Here is a 20335-nt window from a genome sequence, read left to right as displayed (position 1 = left end):
TAAAATCACGTTTGATGTTCGTGAAATCAGCATATCAAGGCCATGAGAAAGTGATATAGCAGCAAAAAAGAATGCAACTTTAAAGTGATTTGGTATGACAAAGAGACTCAAATGACAGGATGGCATGGCCTTGCACAAAAGCATACACTGCATCTGTCAGAACTGTTTTGTATCATGTTCGATTTAAGCTGTACAACAGGCCACCTGTGCAACATCGAGAAGGAGGTTGCCGTTGGAATTCGATTAGCGGTTCTAATAGTGAAGTAATGAAAAATGAATTATTGGCCAGCAGAGGTGATTCATGTTTTGATCTCACTGAGCCACGACCTTGAGAAATTTGCATCACAGGTTCGCATTTTAAACAGGCTGGAGCTTATGATTCTGGATCAGTGGTGCTGGAAGAGCACAGCAATTCAGGCAGCATCCGACGAGCAGCAAAATCGATGTTTTGGGCAAAAGCCCTTCATCAGGAATAAAGGCAAAGAGCCTGAAGCGTGGAGAGATAAGCTAGAGGAGGGTGGGGGTGGGGAGAAAGTAGCATAGAGTACAATAGGTGAGTGGGGGAGGGGATGAAGGTGATAGGTTAGGGAGGAGAGGTGGAGTGGATAGGTGGTAAAGGAGCTAGGCAGGTCGGACAAGTCCGGACAGGTCAAGGGGACAGTGCGGAGCTGGAAGTTTGAAACTAGGATGAGGTGGGGGAAGGGGAAATGAGGAAGCTGTTGAAGTCCACATTGATGCCCTGGGGTTGAAGTGTTCCGAGGCGGAAGATGAGGCGTTCTAACTCTGGGCGTCTGGCGGTGAGGGAGCGACGGTGAAGGAGGCCCAGAATCTCCATGTCCTCGGCAGAGTGGGAGGGGGAGTTGAAATGTTGGGCCACGGGGCGGTTTGGTTGATTGGTGCGGGTGTCTCAGAGATGTTCCCTAAAGCGCTCTGCTAGGAGGCGCCCAGTCTCCCCAATGTAGAGGAGACCGCATCGGGAGCAACGGATACAATAAATGATATTAGTGGATGTGCAGGTAAAACTTTGATGGATGTAGAAGTCTCCTTTAGGGCCTCGGATAGAGGTGAGGGAGGAGGTGTGGGCGCAGGTTTTACAGTTCCTGCGGTGGCAGGGGAAAGTGCCAGGATGGGAGGGTGGGTTGTAGGGGGCGTGGACCTGACCAGGTAGTCACGGAGGGAACGGTCTTTGCGGAAGGCGGAAATGGGTGGGGAGGGAAATATATCCCTGGTGGTGGGGTCTTTTTGGAGGTGGCGGAAATGTCGGCGGATGATTTGGTTTATGCGGAGGTTTGTAGGGTGGAAGGTGAGCACCAGGGGCGTTCTGTCCTTGTTACGGTTGGAGGGGTGGGGTCTGAGGGCGGAGGTGCAGGATGTGGACGAGATACATTGGAGGGCACCTTTAACCACATGGTAAGGGAAATTGCGGTCTCTAAAGAAGGAGGCCATCTGGTGTGTTCTATGGTGGAACTGGTCCTCCTGGGAGCAGATACGGCGGAGGCGGAGGAATTGGGAATACGGGATGGCATTTTTGCAAGAGATAGGGTGGGAAGAGGTGTAATCCAGGTAGCTGTGGGAGTCGGTGGGTTTGTAAAAAATGTCAGTGTCAAGTCGGTCATCACTAATGGAGATGGAGAGGTCCAGGAAGGGGAGGGAGGTGTCAGAGATGGTCCAGGTAAATTTAAGGTCAGGGTGGAATGTGTTGGTGAAGTTGATGAATTGCTCAACCTCCTCGTAGGAGCACGAGGTGGTGCAATGCAATCCTCCCTCACCTCTATCCAAGGCACTAAAGGAGCCTTCCACATCCATCAAAGTTTTACCTGCACATCCACTAATATCATTTATTGTATCCGTTGCTCCCAATGCGGTCTCCTCTACATTGGGGAGACTGGGCGCCTCCTAGCAGAGCGCTTTAGGAAACATCTCTGAGACACCCGCACCAATCAACCAAACCCCCCCGTGGCCCAACATTTCAACTCCCCCTCCCACTCTGCCGAGAACATGGAGGTCCTGGGCCTCCTTCACCGTCGCTCCCTCACCACCAGACGCCTGGAGGAAGAACGCCTCATCTTCCGCCTCGGAACACTTCAACCCCAGGGCATCAATGTGGACTTCAACAGCTTCGTCATTTCACCTTCCCCCACCTCATCCTAGTTTCAAACTTCCAGCTCTGCACTGTCCCCTTGACCTGTCCGTACTTGTCCGACCTGCCTAGCTCCTTTTCCACCTATCCACTCCACCCTCTCCTCCCTGACCTATCACCTTCATCTCCTCCCCCACTCACCTATTGTACTCTATGCTACTTTCTCCCCACCCCCACCCTCCCCTAGCATTTCTCTCCACGCTTCAGGCTCTCTGACTTTATTCTTGATGAAGGGCTTTTACCCGAAACGTCGATTTTGCTGCTCATCAGATGCTGCCTGAATTGCTGTGCTCTTTCAGCACCACTGATCCAGAATCTGGTTTCCAGCATCTGCAGTCATTGTTTTTACCTTGGAGCTTATGATGTTAGAATCTGGTGTTTCAGGGTGCTTCTTTCATTGAAAAGTTTTCCACTTGAGACACAAACTTTAAGGACTGCAACAAGTTTAATATCTGTATCACCTAAACAGGAAATGGAATTGAATAGATATTAAAATATAAATACAAGAATGGAAATGCCAGTGCTAAATATTACACAATTTGGAATAGTTTTTCCTTCCTGAAATGTAATACTTTGCTCATTGCCGATAAAAATAAACCTTGATACATGACCTTTTGAATACGTAAATGTATTCAATATGTAACAGGCCCTCAGGTAATATAAAAGAAGACTTTCAATTATTGCTAAAACAGACAAAAATGGAAGGTTCTTGGATCTGGAAGGAGTACAAGTAAAAGGTGAATGAACTCGTCTAGCTCGTCAAAACTCCCAATCAGTGCCTTGCTGGGATTATCAGCACAGCTCTGCACCACCTCACAACACCAATGGGATTCCCCACTTCACAGTCTTGCCTTTCAATCACTGCAGCGTCCTATACCTTTTACCATTTCCAAACTTAGCTATCAGTCTCAGCATTATCACCCCTCATGCATACACTTGATTATCCATCGTATAACTAAACAAAGTATTCGACGCCCACACATTGAGCAGACATTTTTAGCACACTGCTCCTTCTCAAACAAATTCTCTTTCATCTTTGAGGACAATCTCGTTTAACTAGGGACAGGATTTACACGTCAGAAAGAATTCTATCCCTTCATGAGCTCTTACCTGCTGCAAAGTCTTCTCTTTAGCTGGGTAAGGGAGAGTCAGAATGTTAGAGTGGATAATATGAGCAAAAAGTATGCCACTTTTGTTTTGGGCTTAAATAGAAATCAAAGGTAAATTAAATCAACACTAGTATTAACATTATTTTGTGCTAATGCACTGTACAAAGTGCAGGTAACATTGAAAAGTTAATTTGTAAGAACATTAACAGTAAATTATCATTAAACTGTCCACTATTGATATTCTCAATTGTGGTGCCAGGTCAATGCAGTGAATATGTGTCTAATACATTAACCTGAATTGATGCAGTATTCACAACAAGGTGAATGGTTTAAAGACACCAATAGAAGGAAATGGGAATGATCTAATTGCCACTACAGATAATCAAGGCTTCAGGATAATCAAGGTTGGGAAATGAAAACAGAAGGATATGTGATATTGGGAAGGACAAGTTAAAAAAAGAAGAGCAGAGGCTCTCCACCCATAGAAAGGAATGGAATCAGAGCTTTAGCATGGCAGGATCTCAGACTGGAAGAACGAATAGGGGTGGGATGGTGGCTCAGTGGTTAGTATTGCTGCCTCACAGTGCCAGGGACCTGGGTTCGATTCCAGCCTCGGGTGACTCTCTGTGTGGAGTTTGCACAGTCTCCCCGTGTCTGTGTGGGTTTCCTCCAGTTTCCTCCCACAGTCCAAAGATGTGTAGATCAAGTGAATTGGCCATGCTAAATTGCCCATTATGTTAGGTGAACTAGTCAGGGGTCTGGGTGGGTTACTCTTCGGAGAGTCGGTGTGGACATCCTGGGCCGAAGGGCCTGTTTCCATACTGCAGGCAATCTAATCTAATAGTGGGATGGAGATAAGAAGCAGCCAACATGAGTAGGAATTATTTATAGGTCACCAAGAAGTAGTAGCCATTTGGGACACAATACTAATTTAGAGATTTGAGGAGTATAATTCTATATAACTCATTTTTGGGTGACTTGAATTTGTATATAGACTAATGAGCACTAATGCTGGCAGGCTGGGTTTCTAGAGTGCACGAGGGATGTTTTTCTAGAGCACTATATTGAGGAACTAATAGGATATTTTAAATCCGTTAATATATATTGAAAAGGTATATTCAATAATCTTGTAAAAAAAATGTTGAGGGAGGAATGGTCATATAATGTAATTTTACATTCTGCTTGAAAGTGATGATGTGGAGTTGCTGGTGTTGGACTGGAATGGACAAAGTCAGAAGTCACAAGACACCAGGTTGTTGTCCAACAGGTTTATGTGAAATCACAAGCTTTCGGAGCATTGCTCCTTTGTCAGGTGAAGTACTTGAAAATGAGGTGGTTCAATATGAAATCAGGGTGCCATGTTTGGAAAATGGAAAGAAATGAAGATAGAGGGGCAAATGGATTGAAAAAAAAATAAAATGACAGTAGTTTATATTTTTTTAATTTCAAAAATATACTTTATTCATAAAATAATTTGATGGTCTGTACAGTTGGTCATGCCATACATATGCAAACATTTACATACAGAGATCATAATTTATCATTTGTACATACAGGTCTGTACATTTATCAATCATATGACCATATATTTAGCTGAGGCATCAGCAGAGCCCAAATGACTGCGTGGGCCCCCTGTTCTTCTTAGGCAGGCAGATCTTACACGGTGGTCTTTCCCCACTGCGCCTTGGTGGCAGCTGCCCCAAGCTTCAGCGCGTCCCTCAACACATAGTCCTGGACCTTGGAATGTGCCAGTCTGCAACACTCAGTCGGGGTCAACTCCTTCAGCTGGAAGATCAACAAGTTTCGGACTGCCCAGTGAGTGTCCTTCACCGAGTTGATGATCCTCCAGGCCCAGTTGATGTTCTTCTCAGTGTGCGTCCCGGGGAACAGACCGTAGAGCACGGAGTCCCACATCACGGCGCTGCTCGGGACGAACCTCGACAAACACCACTGCATTCCTCTCCAGACATCTTCTGCGTAGGCACATTCCAGAAGTAAGTGTGTGACAGTCTCGTCCCCACCCGCAGCTGCTTCGAGGGCAGCATGCGGTGTGGATGAGAGTCTGGGCATGCATAAAGGATCTCACAGGCAGAGCCATGTCTTGGTGCTTGTTGGAAAGTTCTGGCGATGAGACATTCTGCCAAATGGCTTTGAACCGCTCGATAGTATCCGCCCTCTCCTTTTCCCGAAGGATCTCAAGGACACTATGTGCTGACCTGGTCCTGATGGACTTATGGTCAAAGGTGTTTTTCTTCATAAACTTCTCCACGAAGGACAGGTGATATGGAACGGTCCAACTACTCGGAGCGTTCCACGGCAGCGAGGCCAGGCCCATCCTTCTTAACACCGCGGACAGGTAGAACCTCAGTACGTAGTGACACTTGGTGTTTGCGTACCAGGGATCCACGCACAGTTTGATGCAGCCACACACAAAGGTGGCCATCAGGGTGAGGATGGCATTGGGTGTATTTTTTCCCCCGTTGCCCAGATCTTTATACATCGAGTCCCTTCGGACCCGGTCCATCTTTGATCTCCATATAAATTGGAAGATGGCCCAGGTGACTGCAGTGGCACAGGTTCTGGGAATAGGCCAGACCTGTGCCATGTATAACAGCAATGACAGTGCCTCACACCTGATGACCAGGTTTCTTCCCGCGATGGATAGTGACCGTAACTTCCATCTGCCCAGTTTCTGCCTCACTTTGCTGATACGTTCCTCCCAAGACTTGGCGCATGCACCAGCCCCCCCGAACCAAATAGCCAGCACCTTCAGGTGGTCGGTCCTGACGGTGAAGAAGATCGAGGATTGGTCGGCCCAGTTCCCGAAGAGCATGGCTTCGCTCTTGCCTCGGTTTACCTTGGCCCCCGAGGCCTGTTCGAACTGGTCACATATGCACATGAGTCTGCGCACGGACTGCGAATCCGATCAGAAAACGGCGACATCATCCATGTACAGGGAGGCCTTAACCTGCAGGCCCCCGCTGCCAAGAATAGTCACCCCCTCTCAGGCTCACATCCTTCCTGATGGACTCGGCAAATGGCTCTATGCAGCACACAAACAAGGCAGGAGAGAGAGGGCAGCTCCGCCTGAATCCAGATCTGACTGGGAAGCTATCTGATTCCCATCCATTGATTGAGACTGCACTGACAATGTTGGTGTAGAGCAGTCTGATCCAATTGCAGATTCCCTCCCCAAAGCCCATTTTGGAGAGAACATCTCTCATATACCTGTGTGATATCCTGTCAAAGGCTTTCTCCTAGTCCAGGCTGATCAGGTAGGTGTCCAACCCTCTGTCCTGCACATAGGCGATCGTATCCCTGAGGAGTGCGAGACTCTCAGCGATCTTCCTGCCCGGTACAGCACAGATTTAGTCAGGGTGAATCACCGACCCCAGAGCAGACCTGGCCCAGTTGGCGATAACCTTTGACAGAATTTTGTAATCCGCATTCAATAGTGAGATTGGTCTCCAATTTCTGAGTTCCTCCCTCTCCCCCTTCTGGTTGTAGATGAGGGTGATGATGTCTTTCCTCATGGATTCACTCATGGGTACCTGCCAGAAGCATACTGACATACACCTCCAGCAGGTCCTGGCCAATCAAGTCTCAAAGAGCAGAATAGAGCTTGACCGGTAAGCCGTCGCTTCCGGGAGTTTTATTCTTTCAGTAGTTTATATTTTATTTGTTTATGAGATGTGGACTTGCTGCACAGATCAGCATTATTGCCCATCCTGAATTACACAGGGCAGTTAAGAATCAATTACATTCTACTTCAGGTCTGGCAGCCAGTGTCAAAACTATAAAAAATCTATTGATTAAACTGAATGAGACAAATAATAGACAGTTGAATAAAGTATCTGTGCATGACCCAAATAAGAGTTCTACATTGGCATGCATAGAGCGTCAGGAATGATTAAAAGAGGTGAAGGCATTATTCAAATTAGGGAATACGATATGGCAGCCATTACTGAGACATGGCTGCAGGATGGTCAGGATTGGGAATTAATTATAGCAGGTCATAATGCCTACAGGGTGGATGGGGAGAATGGCATTGGAGGTGGATTAGCCTGACCACTTCAAAACAAAATGAGATAAGTGGTGCGGGAGAATATAATGAGGGAAGAGCATTCAGTGGTGGAAGTGAGGAACAGTAAAGGATTTAAAATGGTAACAGGTGTTGTGTATAGACCCCTGACAGCAGCTCTGAAGTGCTGGATTGTATAAGTGCACAAATTAGGCAAGGGAGTAACAAAGCCAGTGTAGTAATAATGGGGGATTTTAACTTTAACGTAGATTGATAGAGGCAGATGAGTACCTGTCAGAAGGGTGATGAGTGTTTCCATGATAGTTTCCTGCAGCAATATGTCCTGAATGCAAAAAGGCAACAAATAATATCAGACTTAGGATGAGTAATGAGTTAGATTTAATTAGCAATCTAATTTTGTGAACATTTATCAAATAGTGATAATAACATGATCACATTTAATGCAGCATTTAAAACGAAAAGCAGGAACCAGCTACGAGATTTAGTTGTGGATTACTTCAATACAATGAGCCAGAGACAGTCCACAATGAACTGAGAAAATCTGCTCATGGGTAAAACAACTGAATAATAGTGTGGAATGTTTAAAAAAACATTTAACACAATACCAAAGCAGTCTATACACTTGAAAAGGAAAAGCTCAAATTCATACAGAAAACAAAAGAAAGAGTCCTGGACAACTAAAGAGATTTAAAAAAAGCATAAAACTAAAAGAAAAGACTTATAAAAATACAAAAAAAAATCAGCAGAGATCCTGCTCAATAGGAAAGATACAAAGCCCAGCAAATGCCGTAAAGCAGCTTTTAATTGTTGCTAAAAGGGATTATGAAAGGGAACATGGAAATCAGTACAGCGCCAGAGACCCGGGTTCAATTCCCGCCTCAGGCAACTGTCTGTGTGGAGTTTGCACATTCTCCCCATGTCTGCATGGGTTTCCTCCGGGTGCTCTGATTTCCTCCTACAGGTGCAGGTTAGGTGAATTGGCCATGCTAAATTGCCCATAGTGTTAGGTGAAGGGGTAAACGTAGGGGAATGGGTCTGGGTGGGTTGCTCTTCAGAGGGTCAGTGTGGACTTGGGCCGAAGGGCCCGTTTCCACACTGTAAGTAATCTAATCTAATCTAAAAATGTTATAGTTATGTCAAGGAAAAGCAAGTGGTCAGGAGCACTGTTGGTCCACAAAAAACTGAAAGTGGGAATGTTGTCAATGCCTATAGGAAAATAGCAAACATGCTGAATAATTACTTTGCCTCACTGTTTTCAGTAGAAAAGGAGGATAGCTTGCTGGACGTCCTGAGAAAATTAATAGTGGATCAGAAACAGGAACTGAATAAAATTAAAGTAAGTAAAACATCGGTAGTGAGGAAATTAGTGGAATTAAAGAATGACAAATCCTCAAGGCCTCGATGAGGGTTTTCATCGAGGATGTTAAAGGAAGTAGGGAAAGACATTGTAGATGCCTGAACTATAATCTCAGATATAGGAGTTCTCCCTCTGGATTTGAGAATTGCATGTCACTCTGCTTTTTAAGAAGGGTAAAAGGTGGAAACCAGGAAATTACAGTTAGCCTAACATCTGTGGTGGGGATATTGTTGGAGTCTATAATCAAGGATGGGGTAACTGCACACCTTGAATTTCTTTCAGTTAATCAGGGAGAGCCAACATGACAAACCTCATTGAATGTTTTGGAAGTGCTGACTAAGATAGTAGGCAGGGGGATATCTATGGATGTTGTTTACATGGACTTCCAAACAACATTTAAAAAGTTCCACATAAGAATCTGCTGACAAAGGTAGAAGCCCATGGAGGTGATGACACATTATTGACGTGGCTGGGAAAATAACTAGATGGTAAATTACAGAAAGTAGGAATAATGGGTAGGTACTCAAATTAGCAGTGAAAACAATAAATGTTGGAGATCACAGTGGGTCAGACAGCATCCATAGAGACAGAGCAAACTAATGTTTTGAGGGTTGATGATTCTTCATCAGACCTGCAGTGAAGTGTATAGGGAGCAGCATTTATTCCATAGTTAGGAGGGTAGGGGTATGTGTGGGGGGTATAGAGTGCTGGTGGACAAAACATGTTGATAGTTCAGATTAAGTGATCAGAATGTCAGAATGGTTGAAAAATGCTGTGTCTAACTGCCAGACTTGAAACAACCAGTCGGGCCCGCAGGGGCTGACCAGACCTCCCAGTCACCACCCATTTCAATTCCCTGAAACACTCCCTTTCCGACATGACTGTCCTTGGCCTCCTCCATTGCCAAAACAAACCACAGCTCCTATTGGAGGAACAACACCTTAACTTCCTTGCCTGGGCATACTACAGCCTGGAGGACTCAACAATGAGTTCTCCAATTTCAAATAACCTCCCTCCCTCTCCCCCCGACTCCCTTCCCAGCCCCTCCCCATCTCTTCTACTCCTCCCTGACACCAACTGGATTTATTCCTCCCATTGACCAACAAGGTTGTACCCTCTACCTGTCTTCACCTATCCCCCACTTCACCACCCTGCCGCCCACCTTCCCCTTTATCTGCAGCTCCTCCCACACCACCCCCAGTCCTGAAGAAAGGTTACACACAAAATGTCGACATTTGCACTTCCTGATGCTGCCTGACTTGCTATGTTCTTCCAGCCTCCTTCCTGTAGACTTGAAAGAACAGTCAGTCCCACTGGGGTGGGGGGAGGGGAGAGAGGCCATGGTAACAGAGAATGTAACAAGTTAAGCTAAAAGAAAGGGAGGAAATGGGAGTTGGTTCACAATTTGAAGGTGTGGAACTTAATATTAAGTCCAGAAAGCTGTCAAGTGCCTGGTTTGAAGATGAAATGTTGCTCCTCCAGTTTGCGCTGTGATTCACTGGAACACTGCAGCATGCTGAGGACAGACATGTGGGCATATGAACAGGATACTGTGTTAAAATGACCTGCTATGGGAAGTTTGGGATCATACTTGCACACAGAGTGGAGGTGTTCTGCAAAGTGGCCACACAGTCTGCATAGAGTCGGCCACATTGGGTGCAGTGAATGCAGTACACAAGATTGGAGGGGGTGTCATCGAGACTTGAAACATTATTTTGCTCTCTCACCTACTGAGACCTCCAGCATTTGTTGTTTTCAGTACAGATTCCAGCAGCTGCAGTAATTTGTTCCTACTCAGATTAACAGGATGTGATCAGTGGAGTCCCACAGGAATCCGTGCTTGGGCCTTAATTATTTTTAATGTTTATTAATGACTCAGTTAGTGGCATAGAAAACCATTGAGCCAAATTTACCTATGGCAAATTCAGGCATCATTGTATGCAGGGTAGATGATTGTGTAAAATTACAAAATGATAATAATAAACAAAATGAATGGACAAAACTACAATATATGGAGTTGCACGTACACAACTGTGAGGTTATCCATTTATGCCTGAAAAAGGATAGATCAGGATACTTTCTGGATGGAATGAAATTAAGTACAGTGGATGTCCAAAGAAGTTTGGGGGTTCAGATGCATTGATCTTTAAACTGTCGCAAATAAGTACAAACATTAATCAAGAAAGCTAATAGAATGCTTGCCATTATATCTAGAGTTCTGGGGTACAAGGGTGCAGGAATTATGCTGCAGTTATGCAAAACCCTGGCTTGACCTCACTTGGCATATTGTGAGCAGATCTGGGCAGCATACCTTAGGGAGAATATGTTGGCCTTGGGAGAGTATAATGTGGGTTTACTCAAATGATACCTGGATTTCAGGGGTTAATTTATTGAGAAATTATACAAAATAAGCCTGTTATCTTTAGAATTTATGAGGTCAAGCACAATCAGATCAAAGTTTCAAGTTATGAGCATGAAAAGACAGGGTAGAAAATAAACTATTTCCACTTTTTGGGATTTCTAGAATAGGAGACATAGTCTGAGAATAAGGACTGGACCATTCAGGAGAGCTATTAGAATGTTACAATTTAATGGACAGTAGATGTTTGGAACTCTCTCTCACAAAATTGCAGTGGATGCTGGATCAGTTCTTAAGTTTTCAATGTGACGTAGATAAATTTTCATTAAGCAAATATATTCCCGGATATTGGCCAAATGCAGGTATATGGAATTAAGTTCCAGATAAGCCATGGTCTCGCTGAAAGTGGAAGAGACTGGAGGGGCCAGAAGTCCTACTCCTGTTCCTACGGTACTCATTTTCATAACAATTAACAATAGCTTTCTAGCTGTCATTATTCTAACATTTAAATTAGGATTGTTATTGAATTCAAATGTGACAATTTGCCCTGGTGGAATTTGAATATTATTCTGGGTTTCTTGGTTACTAGTCCAGTGACAATGCCACTGCACCACCACTTCCCCTGTCTTTTACATTCTTTAAACAAATACTCGTTATATTCTTTACGTTTTATATTATTTAAAAAATTATTAAGTAGTATACAGCCACTCTACATTCCTCAAATGCACAAAATTCTTCAAAATGTCAATCATCAAAGCTAACCAAGGAATTCAATGGTTGCGTAACCTTCTTTAAAAAATGCTGGAAAGTTGTCAGAAATAGTAGCAAATCTGAGGATTCACAGGATTTTAGAACGCAGAAAAGGAAAATCAAGAAACTTATGAAGGTAGGTTAAATAAAAAATAAACACAAACTACCTAAAAATAGTCCAAAAGCTTCTATAGTTATGAAAAAAGGAAATGTTTGGCCGAGAGGGTCCATTACAGGCAAATTGAAGAGAACATATAATGAGGAACAGAGAAATGGCTGAGAGGATTAGTGATGATTTTGATTCTGTCTTCACTTAGAAAATCTAGAACTTTTCCAGATTTGCAATCTAAGGGTCTCTCGGAGGATGAGGAATTAAAGAAAATTACTATCAGTAGGAACGTTACATTGGAGTAATTGATGTGACTGAAAGTTGATAAGTCTTTGACCCTTGATATGTTACACCCCAGAATAATAAAAAAAGATGGCTGGTGATATAATAAATATATTGGTGATCATCCTCCAAAATTTTACTGATTCCAGAATAGGCCCTGCAGACTGGAAGCTAGCAATTGCCACTCAATTATTTAAGAAGGGAGAGAGAGAAAATCAGGAACTTTGGACCTGCTCGCCATAAATCAGTCTTAAAGAAGATACTGGAATCTACTATAATGGTTTGATAAATGGGCACTTGCATAATAATGATCTAATTAGGCAGGTTTCTTGTTAATATTTCTTGTCTGCAAGTGGCACATACAAACCTTTTCTGCTACGGGAACTATGTTTCCCTGAATGTCTATAACTGCTTTTGACTGAGATAAACTACACTTGCTTTCAGTTGGGTCTCCTCCAGACTGCATAAAAGCTTTTACTCTCAGTTTGGGTGATCTGAGCTAAAAATCAATCTTTGATAGTCGTTAACAAAAACAATAAACAAGTTAATAGCCCTTGTTATAATCCAGCACTACATTAGCAATCTTACATTAATACTACAAGGGGTCCCTGTTCTCAAATATTGTTTAACTGTCCTAGAAAGATTGCATAAGCAGCTATTTTTGCTTAAACTCAACTGAAGACCATCCAACTGCATATACCATTTTTCTAAAAGTCAAACTCTAAAACTGCTATTAATTTGTATTTAAATCAAACACCTTATTTCACACTTACACCAAATGAATAAATATGTTACATTAAGAGACATCTTTGTTTCTTATCACGCAAAATTTGTTTTAACATTATTTTTATGTTATATTGAAAGTAATAATACATTGACATTTAATATATAATGATTTTCATAGCAACTATATTTTACTTATATTTTGTTGGATTAAAACATTTGGTCTCCTTCATATGTGCTCTTGATAAAGTCTGAGCTGAAACATTGTCATTTCTTGGCATATGATTGATTTTTTTAATTGTACAGATGGTTGAGCAAGCTCTATTGAAACACCATTAGTTCATTGTCCTGAAATTTCATCGATAAAAGTAAAATCTGTAGTCTGCATATGTAACAATTTCTTCAATATTATTATTATCATATATTCCAAAATGTTTGCAGCCAATTTAAATATTCAATTTTTCCAGCATCAAACATTTCTGTTATCATGCATTCAGTTACTTTGAAAAATGACTGAGTGGTCACTCAATTGCCATTTTGTCTTCTGTTAGTAAACAGCACACAGACCAATCTGGCTTGAATCAACAGCCCATTTGACTGAATTCTCACAATTAACTGTTGCTAAAACCAGTGCCATTGTCAGCACAACCTTCTTGTTATCAAGGGCAGTCTGACATGCTTGTGTCCATTCACATTTTGTGTCTTGCTTTTACAAATTGTCACAGTGCTGAAGCTTAGAATAAACTTTCAATAAAATTCATTTGAGCCAAAATATCGCAAAAGTTTTTTTTTGTCCAAGAACTGGGAAAATCCAAAATAGCTCTTATTTTAACTTCTCTCTATGTTACTCGACTTATTCCACAGTGTAGCCCATGTGAATTCAGTTTTCAACAGATTTATAATTAATTTTTTTTTGCTCATGTTCAAAAAGTGCTATCAAATGATGTAAATATTGTCCAAAGTTTAGGTAAACATACCAAGTCATCGATGTAAATGACGCAGTAGTGTAACCAATCAAAATCTTTATTGGATAATCATATGAATGTTGCTGGCGCACTTGTCATTCCAAATTGTGTGACTTTGCATTGATAAATTCTGGCTTCTGTTACAAAAGCTGATAGATTTCTGGCTTTACCAGTCAATGGTACTTGTCAGTATCCTTTTAGTGGGTCAATTTTTGAGATGAAATGTATGTATCCAATTCTTTCAATACAGATCCAATCTTAGAATTGGACCTAAGTCTGAGTTTTTTTTAAAATCACATTGCCTTTGTTCTAATCAATACAGAATCTTTGTTACCCATGCTATTTGGGCACATTCATGATTGGTGAGATCGAGCTGCAATGACCCAGCTCAATAATGTCATTGTCCACTGTGAGCTCAATCTCTTCCCTCACTTAAACTAATGTTTCTGGATTAAATCTGTAAGGATGTTGTTTTAGAGACAACACACCCCCTATATTAATATCATGAATGGCCAAAAATGCTTTTCCTGGCCTATTCCCACAATAAAATTTAGGAATCTGTAATAGCCACTATATGTCTCGTTGATAGTTTTCTGGAAGATAAACAATTATGCGAGTAAACTTTTTAAGTGCCTCTGTATTACCTAGTCTGGTTTATGAAGGATCAGCATTTGAATTTTTAATTATTGGTTTAATTTTTGTTTGTACTGATATTTTATTTCACTGGCCTTTTCTTCCACGATCACAAAGATACTTTTCTCTTGACCATCATTCCGACCAGAAATCTCTTTTCCATATTAAAATGATGCACTTACTGATTTTTTTCCTCCTAGTTGGAACACTCACGACATAATTTAAGTCACTGAATTTATTTTTGATTTGATAGCGTCCAGTGAACCTTGTTTCAATGATTCCACAGACACAACTAACAATAGCAATACTTTGTTTCCAACAATAATTGATATTAATTATAAATTACACACCTTTCATCACAAGTGCATCATCAAACTGCTGAATAAAAACTTGTTTCCCTATGTCTACTGTCTCTGTGTTCTTCAGATTGACATCAATGGACATTACTATCCGACATTTTTCCACTATTATCATCACTCTAACTGGCCTTGAACTCCTTAGGTCATGTAATTTTTATTGAAACCATAGAAAAACTTTGAGAAGTGTGCAGGGAATTTTAATCACATTAAATGATCCTGTAGATGCAAGTTCTTGCTGCTCTTGAATGCCAACTAATGTTCATTGAAAATTTATTCCAAGATAAATGCTGCCTGGTCTGGAGGGAAGGTCTTATGAGGAAAGGCTGAGAGACTTGAACCTGTTCTCATTGGCAAGAAGAAGGCGGAGAGGGAATTTGATAGAGACATACAAGATGATCAGAGGATTAGATAGGGTAGACAGTGAAAGTCTTTTTCCTAGGATGATGACGTCAGAGTGTATGAGGTGGCATAACTACAAATTGAGGGGTGATAGATTTAAGACAGATGTCAGAGGCAGATTCTTTACTCAGAGAGTGGTAAGGGCGTGGAATGCTCTACCTGCTAATGTAGTCAACTCAGCCACATTAGGGAGATTTAAACAATCCTTAGATAAGCACATGGATGATTTTGGGATAGTGTAGGGGGACGAGCTGAGAATAGTTCACAGGACGGCACAACATCAAGAACCGAAGGACCTGTTCTGCGCTGTATTCTTCTATGTTCTATGTTCTATAACCTATGTTCAGCTTAAATAATATCCTATACCCTCAAATGCTGTATCCAGTAAATCTAGGATAACCACAAAATTTAAGTATACAAGGTCAATAGACATTTTAAAAAAATTGCTTGCTTCATTCCACAGGTCCGTATGATAAATAATTCATGCCTCCACCCAAAGTCACAGTACCTTAGACACGCCAATGTGCACTGGACCAGAAATATTGTCATGCCCGATGTTGTGTCATTTTCTATTCATGCCAGATGCTGGAGGCACATTGGTGTTTCCAGTATAAAGAAGACACGGTTTAATGGACAATCCTAATCATTATCATGTTTATCTATTTCAGCTGCGACTAACAATCACCCTATTTTAATTCATCAAAAAAGATTAAATCTTAATCTCTATGAAATATATTCTTCACCTTGCTTTGTAAATATTGACTGTTAATGAAATATTGTTGGCAGGACAGACGTGGTAAACCAAAATATTCTCAGTCCTTCTATAGCAAAGGTTTCAATGATACCACAAGCATGTCTGAGCCAACATATCGCAAAAAGTTTCTTTTGTCTGAGAACTGGGAAAATCCAAAACAACTCTTCCTTTTATTTCTCTCAGCGCTATTTCCACAGTGTGGCCTATGTAAATCAACTTTGCTTTGGCAAATTCACTTTCCGTCAGGTTTATAACCAAATTGGCTCTTTGACAATGATCAAAAAAATGATGTAAATGGTTTTCCAAACCTGGCTAAATGCACCAAATCATCGACGTATATGAAGTAGTTGCATAATCAATCAAAAGCTGTATGGAACCATTGTGGTAAGGCTTACTTGAGCCTCAATGTGGCGCAGAATGGTTGGAATTTCAATAAAAGCAAAAATCCTATATACAGTACATTTCTGACCAAAGTTAGACAGTACTGGAAAGACTGAAAAGCAAAGAGACTTCCAAGCTCTAGAATTTGATGTAACTTTGAGGAGTACAATGACAAATACTAACAGTTTCATCATTATTGCTGCTGCAAAATTTGGACCATTATGTATGGTTTCCTGACATCAATGGTGAACTTTTGCATCACACTCATTTGCCTGTTGAAATTATATTGCATTTATTTCTGTGAACACAGAAATGTGTAGTTAGTTGAATGGCAATGATGGGCAGGCAGAATTCATCACAACTTTAAAACAAACAATGCTTTAAAATTAACTGAATAAGAAAATTCTAATCACATTATTTCTGACTACCATGTGGTGAATGAGTACGACTTTGAATAGCTTGGAAATTAAAAGTCTTCTTTATAACTATAAAGGCTTCCAACCATTACATTATCTCACAGGCAATGTAAATTAGTTGCAATGACTTCACCCAAGGGATAAATAGATTGCATGGTAGAATTTCCACTGACTACTTCATAGTTAGAATTACCCTTCTTAAGACAAATGTAACAGTTTGATTGTTATGCCTGTAAGTCTGAGACACAGAATCATAAAATATTTCACAGTACAATTTATATAATTGCAACTTTGGATGAGTACGCCACCACTGTCACAGACTTTATCACCAAGTGTGTGGAGGACTGAATATCGAGGAAGTCAATCCGGGTGTTCCCTCACAGGAAACTCTGGAGGAATCAGGACATACAGAATCTGCTGAAAGCCATGTGTGAGGCCTTCAGACCAGGAGACCCACTCAAATATAAGGTATCCAAGTATGACCTTTGCAGAGCTATTAAGGCAGCCAAGGCTGATTACCCATACAAGTTAGAGACCCAGACAGACACCTGGTGACTAATGGCAAGGAATGAATGACATCATAGGTTCTAAAAAGAGACAGTGCAAGATAGCAGACGATGCCAGATCGTCCTAACGCCTTCTATGCTTTGAGCAGAATTTTGGCGGTGAGTAGCATCTATTCCGACAAGTCCTAATGAACCTATCCTAACAGTCACTGCATCAGAGGCCAGATCAGTTTTCCTTTGTGTGAATCCAAGGAAAGTGATGGGAGCAGAAGGAGTACCAGGCCATGAACTCAGAGCATGCGCAGATCAACTGGCAGAGGTCTTCTCAGACATCGTCAACCTCTCCCTGCAGTAGGCCACTGTCCCTGCTTGTTTCACGAGGGCAAACATCATCCCTGTGCCTAAGAAGGCTCATGCAGCATGTCTCAATGATTACGCCCAGTGGCCCAACTTTGGTGGTCATGAAGTGCTTTAAAGGGCTGGTCATGGCATTAATCAGCTTCAGCCTCTCCATTACTCTTGACCCACTCCAATTTGCCTGTCGGACCAAAAGATCCATGTCAGATGCCATATCACTTGCCCTTTGCTCCTCCCTAGAACATCTTGACACCAAGAACAGCTATGTAAGAATCCTACTCATTGACTACTCAGCATTCAACACTATTATCCCCTCAAGACTGATTACTAAACTTAGTGATCTTGGACTAAGCCCCACTCTCTGCAACTGGATCCTCAGTTTCCTGACCCACAGGCCACAATCAGTGAAGTTTGGGCACAATATTTTATCCTCACTAATACTCAACACTGGAGCCCCCACAAGGGTGTGTATTCAGTCCCCCACTGTACTCACTGGATATCCATGACTGCATCACTAAATACTAGACTAATGTCATTTACAAATTCGCTGATGATGCCATCATAGTTGGTTGAATCTCAGAGGGCAATGAAACAGACTACAGACGGAAGATAGAAGAACTGGAAAAACGGTGCGTTGAGAACAATCTAGATCTCAATGCCAGCAAAACCAAGGAACTCATTATTGACTTTCGGTGGGATGTTACTCATGTCCCCTGCACATTAACAGCACAGCACAGAGGTGGAACAAATGGGAGAGTGACAAGCTCCTGGGAGTGGTCATCAACAACAAGCTTTCTTGCACTCTTCATGCGGACACACTGGTTACAAAGGCCCAACAACGTCTCTTCTTCCTCAGCCAGCTGAGGAAATTTGGCATGACGGCGAATACCCTTGCCAATTTTTAGAGGTGTGCCATTGAGAGCATTCTGTCTGGATGTATCACGAACTGATATGGAAACTGTACCATTCAAGATCAGAGACGGTTACAGAGAGTGGTGAACTTGGCCCGGACAATCACAAAGGCCAATCTCCCATCGATAGAATCCATCTACTAGGCCCGCTGTCAAGGAAAAGCTGGCAGCATTCTCAAAGATCCATCCCAACCTGGCAACATTTTTCTACAACCTCGACCATCAGGGAGAAGGTACAGAAGCCTGAACACATGCACCAGCTGGTTTCGAACAGCTTCTACTCTACTGTTGTTAGAGTACTGAATGGACTCACAAACTCTGAGTGTTTGCCTATACCTGTGTTTTGGTTTTTGCTGCTATTTACCTATTATTTACTATCTATGCTACTTAATTCTGTGATCTGTCTGTATTGTTTGCAAGACAAAGCTTTTCACTGTGCCTCAGTACACATGACATGAATTCAATTCAATTCAAGAAATGTATCTTTAGGCTATTGTATCATGGACAATACAACTTGCCTTTTTCCCACTTACACATTAACATTTCCTAACTGTGATGTGGGTGTCATTGATAAGGCCAACATTCATTGCCCATCCCTAATTACCTCTGAACTAGGAGACTGGATGCCATCATAATAATGTCACTGATCTAGTAATCTCAGAGGCCCAGGTTAATGTTCCTAGGACATGGGTTCAAATCCCACTATGGCAGTTGGTGGAATTAATTTAATTTTTCTGGAATTAAGGGATTCTCAGTGTCAGTGGTATGAAACAACCACTGATTGTGGTAAAAATCCATCTGGTTCACAAATACTACATCAGGGAAGAAAATTTGTTGTTCCTACCCAACCTGGCTGATATGTAACTCCAGGCCCTTAGCAATGTAGCTGACTCTTAGATATGCTCTGAAATGACTTAGAAAGCCATTCCTTTGTCAATTTGGGATGGACAAACATGTTGGCCTTACTAGCGACACCCTAATCCCATGAGAGAAAACTGGAACGGCTAAGTTATTGCAGAGTGCAGTTCAGAATTTGCCACATTGTTGACAACTTTTTATGGAGATTTGCAACTTGGAGGACAATCTCTTCTCATGATTTGCAAATCCCGAAAAACAGCTTGGACCAAACCCCATTCTTTCACGTGCTTCCTGTAGTTTGGTTCTGACTCAGATCCTTTGGCAATATTTAATGATGAGAAGGTTGGGATTCATCACCAGCTAGTAAAATTATCCTACATTTTTCAGCAATTGCATTACTGTTGCAAGGACATATTAATTGTTTATTAACTATTTTCAGCAATTTATTCTAACTTTATAGGAACATATTTGAAATTGAAGTTCTGCTTTGATTCAGCACTACATCCATCTTTAAAACTATTTCTTATGTCATATACAGCGGAAGTTTGATTATCCAGCATCCGATTGTCCGAATATCAGATCATCCGGCAAGGTCACAAGGGTCCTGATGCTCGGCTAAACTATGTTATCCAGTATTCGATTATCCGGCATTCAGTTAACCGAACAAAATACTCCCTGCCTGTGTCCTTTGGTTAATCTAAACAGAAAACATTTGCTATCACACTCCACTTCACTCCATGCACTCTCCATGGCCTATCCATGCCAATCTATGGCCCTGTACACACTCCCAGCATCTCATGGCTCCATGTTATCCTGTATGGTCGTGAGCATTTCTGTCCCACCTAGCTGGGCCATTCCCCTCGAAAGGTGCCCAAGAACGCAAGCGCATAAGTAATGAGGAGAGGAGCAGAATATTGTCTCTGAA

The 20335-nt window shown here is 41.9% G+C and overlaps 1 protein-coding gene across 9 annotated transcripts in view; it reads right to left on the bottom strand.

The window, feature by feature from the left end:
• Window positions 1-20335, bottom strand: part of LOC122557667 (leucine-rich repeat-containing protein 4C) — a 998121-nt gene that overhangs the window by 263540 nt on the left and 714246 nt on the right. The window contains exons 1-3 of one of the 9 annotated variants that reach the window (XM_043705491.2): window positions 7562-7591; window positions 3251-3273; window positions 2490-2601 (exon numbers count right to left, since the gene is read on the bottom strand). The exons of the other annotated variants lie outside the window; for them this stretch is intronic. The gene's annotated coding sequence lies outside the window, so the exon portion shown is untranslated. Of the gene's footprint in view, window positions 1-2489; window positions 2602-3250; window positions 3274-7561; window positions 7592-20335 lie in introns of those variants that run through there. 9 annotated transcript variants of the gene reach the window in all.

The sequence above is a fragment of the Chiloscyllium plagiosum genome, unplaced genomic scaffold (genome assembly GCF_037043375.1).
Source record: "Chiloscyllium plagiosum isolate Xiang-an unplaced genomic scaffold, Cpla_swu_hap1 HiC_scaffold_18, whole genome shotgun sequence".
Taxonomy (NCBI): domain Eukaryota; kingdom Metazoa; phylum Chordata; class Chondrichthyes; order Orectolobiformes; family Hemiscylliidae; genus Chiloscyllium; species Chiloscyllium plagiosum.
Note: the sequence above shows the minus strand (reverse complement) of the source record. Positions and strands in the feature narration are given on the sequence as shown.